The 4,018-nt window shown below is 46.7% G+C and overlaps 1 pseudogene; it reads left to right on the top strand.

The window, feature by feature from the left end:
• Window positions 1-444: 444 nt before the first annotated feature.
• Window positions 445-3,574, top strand: LOC148146271 (uncharacterized; annotated as a pseudogene).
• Window positions 3,575-4,018: the final 444 nt, after the last annotated feature.

Below are 4,018 nucleotides of genomic sequence, written 5' to 3'. Positions count from 1 at the left end.
CAGCTCTGTCCTCATGACCTGTCCTACCTGCCAACCTCCCTTCCCACCTATCCGCTCCACCTTCCTCTCCGATATATCACCTCCATCCCCTCCCCCATTCACCTATTGTACTCTTTGCTACCTTCTCCCCCATCTCCCCCAAACCCCCCCCCCCCCTCCCCCCCCCCATTTATTTCTCCACTCTGGAGGCTCCCTGCCTCTATTCCTGATTAAGGGCTTTTGCCCGAAACGTTGATTTTCCTGCTTCTCGGATGCTGCCTGACCTGCTGTGCTTTTCCAGCACCATTCTGATCTAAACTCCCCATATATAGTCATGAGTTAGGTTAAGAAACTTAAATGTCATGTCTCCAAATGTGTAGATGATGTGACAAAGTGGATTAATGAAGGCAGGAGCAGTGGATGTGATCTGTATGGACATCAATAAAGTGTTCGACAAAGTTCGACATGGTAGACTGGTTAGCAAGGTTAGATCACACAGGAGTTTTGATGTATTTTTGGCACATAGGTGGTGTCGTGCCTCCTAGTTGTCGATGGAGAAAAAGTACGAGGCGCAGATCTGCTTTCAAAAAACATGAGTCTTCCATTTTCAATGGAGCAGTCCAGCTGGGAAGCATCCCAGATAATCTACCTCCCCGCAGTCTCATCTACAACTGTGAGCTGTGATAAGTCATTTAGTTGTCTATGTACCTGCTTAATAAAACCGGCAACAAGGGCCATCGTGGTTCAAACTGAGACAACGACCTTGAGACGATATCTCCTGCCTTACGTGGAGCTGAGCTGGCTACCCCTCTAAGGGTGCCTAGATAACGTTGTAGAAAGGACCGTGAGGGTGGCCCACCTGATGGATGGGGTAAGCATAACTCCCCAGACCTTCTACCACAAGAGTTATCAAAACTCGATACAGGGCACAGAGACTCGATAAAGAGACAGTAACCGAGACTGGTGATGGGACAACCGAGACAACTGCCTTCAAGGAAGAAGTTGTGATTGAGCTAGTGTACGACAGAACATCTGTCCCAGAGGTAATTATCCACTACCCCACCGATGGGTTGTTTTGCAAGGATTGCAACACCCTCTTCCCCATGGTGACCCTGATTAAGACTCATACGACTAAGGTGCACAAAATCAAGAACATCCGAACAAAATGTTCACGCTGCAACAAAGCAGGAGAATATCGTGCAATCTCCTGCCACTATCCAAAATGCAAAGGCAAAAAACAACCCTCAACAGGGGACTTTGCATGCAGAGCGTGTGACCAATAGTCTACTACTCAGTTGGGACTCCTGCACCCAAAGTCAAGGGCAAACCTGGGAGAAGTGAAGTGATCGCGTATGGTCACAGGAGGAGGTGGCACTCCTGTGGGAACTAGAAGTGAGATTTGCAGGATGCAAATTCATAAATAAAATCAATTGCCAGCATCTTTAAAACAAAAAACATCTAAACAAATCTCAGATAAACACAGAGTCCTTGGAAGCACCCCGATGGAGGTCCAAACCCCAAACAAGTCAATCACAACTAACGACTCGCACGAATCAGAGGCAGAGAGTGTCCAGGGAAATCATAGAGATGAAAACCTGCGCCAAAGAGCCAGCTGAATAACACCGGCTTTGATCCCTAAACACAGGGACGTCGCCGACCAGCTAACACAAGCTGAGGAGCTCTTGAGTGCGAAGAATGACCCGGACACTCTTGCCCTCGGGTTAGGACTGATGGAAAGTATTACCGACTTACTAATGAACAGTAGGGAAAGACAGAAAACGTAAAGAGCCTCAAAAAGACCAGGCAAAAAAACACAAAAAGACTGGTAACAATACTGGGGCCAAGAAAAGATGGGCAGCACATATAGTGCTGTTTACAGCAACACAGCAGCTCTACAAAACCAACCAGCACCAACTAGCTCGCGAGATCATGGGGGTGCTGACCTCATCCACTTGTCCTCTCTCAAAAGTGGAAGTGGAGACATGTTTCCGTGAGAAACTGTCCACACCAAATCACAAATCAAACATCAATAAGTACGCCCCATACACTGGCAAAGTTGATGACGGATCCTTGATGAAACCCATAGAGGTAGGAGAGGTTGAAGCGGCCATCAAGGAGCTAGACGAGTGCAGTGCCGCTGGACCAGACGGCCTGAAACTGTAGGACATAAGAGCAATTCACAAAAAGGAGGAAACTTGTCTACCTCGCCCCTTCTCCCTGTGGCTTAAGTCAAGCACGATACCCAAATCACTAAAAAAAAGTCAAATGGTCTTGATTCCTAAGTGCCAGGATAAAGACTGCCTGAAAAACATTGACAACTGCCAGCCAATAACTATCGGTCCAATGCTGCTATTACTGTTCATGGCAAACCGCCTTAGTTAAACAGTCAAAATTAACTCCAGGCAAAAGGGGTTCCTAGCAGCCACTCCCGGATTCAATGAAAACATTGTCATCCTCAAAAACATAATTAAGGGAGCAAAACATAAACACAAGGACCTTGCAGTTGTCTTTGTCAATCTGGCAAAAGCGTTTGACTTGGTTGGGCGCAAGCTACTACTCAAAGCCTTACAAAGAGTACAACTCCCCAAAGCTTTTATAGGTCTGATCAAAGATCTCTATACTAGCAACACAACAGTGGTGGAAGGGAATGGTAACTGTATCACCCCAATAAACAGTGAGAGGGGTGTAAAACAGGGTGACCCACTCTCACCAATTTTATTTAACATGGTTTTGGATCCTCAGGTATGCTCTCTGGAGAAGGCCAACTCAGGGGTTTCGTTGCCCCTGGGCAGCAGAAGAGTCATCTGCTCGAATTTGGGCCTTCGCGAATGACATTGCCCTTCACCGGACTCCCACACCGGAATGGAAAGGAATCTGAAGCTGCTCCAGTCATACTGTGACCATACAGGTCTCAGTATTAACATAGCGAAGATGCAGGGCTTCCACTTTACATTTAAAAGGAAGACCTTCTTATACAATCACTTCGAAAACTGGAAGGTGTGAAATGAATCCATAGCCTACATACCCCCAGGCAACACAGAGGTACCTGGGTGCCCATATCGATCTGAGGGCAGGTGTGGCAGAAGGGAAGTGGGAGGAGAAGCTTAAGTTTTGGGTTAAAGGAATACAGGTAGCACCACTCTGACCACAACAACTGTTAGAAATCCTTAAAACACATGTCATCCCCAGACTATATTTCCACTTGATCCTTACCGAAGCATCTCAGACTACCCTCATAAAACTGGACCAAATAATCCGTAATGCCACTAAAGAATTCCTACACCTCCCACCTCATCCCGCTGATGGAGTCCTGTATGCCAGCAACAGCATCCCAAAATTGGAGGTGCAAATTCCATCCGTGATTGTTCGCAAACGCGAGACACTGGAGATGTCTAGTGATGTGGTAATTCGAGCCTCCTTTCAGTGTAAAGAAGAGAGCAACACAGATACCATTGTGGGACTGCACGAGCTCAAGGTCCTTAAAGAAATTGAAGATTTCCTACCTAGCAGCCATAATGGCGGCGAAGTGGAAATGGACCCGATGACCCACATCCAGGCCATCATGCCTGCACTCCAGGAGGCAGATGCTGGGTGACAGAAACTGCCTAACAGGTATGCAGGTTAGAGAGAGGGGGAATTTGAAAAGTGGCAAAAGCTGGGATGTCAAGGGGCAGGCATACAGTACTTTAGAGACAACAAGATCTCTAACTCTTGGTTAAAAACAGCAAGCCAACAAAAATCCTGTAGGTTTATAAATAGCTTACTCCTGCAGTGTAATCTATACCCGACAAGAGTTACACTATCTAGAGGAAGACCAGCTCAAAACAAAATCTGCCGAAGGTGTGAGATGGCAGTCGAGACAATCTCACATATCTCAGGATGCTGCCCATTTGTAAAGAACGCTCGTATAAAACAAGATCGCTGACCAGTTGCAAAAACATGTCAGTAAGTACGGCTGGACATCGTACGTGGAGCCCAGATTGTTCGCAACAGATGGCTCACTGTGGAAACCCGATCCTATATTTAAGAAAGATCAAAA

The sequence above is a fragment of the Chiloscyllium plagiosum genome, unplaced genomic scaffold (genome assembly GCF_037043375.1).
Source record: "Chiloscyllium plagiosum isolate Xiang-an unplaced genomic scaffold, Cpla_swu_hap1 HiC_scaffold_21, whole genome shotgun sequence".
Classification (NCBI taxonomy): domain Eukaryota; kingdom Metazoa; phylum Chordata; class Chondrichthyes; order Orectolobiformes; family Hemiscylliidae; genus Chiloscyllium; species Chiloscyllium plagiosum.
Note: the sequence above shows the minus strand (reverse complement) of the source record. Positions and strands in the feature narration are given on the sequence as shown.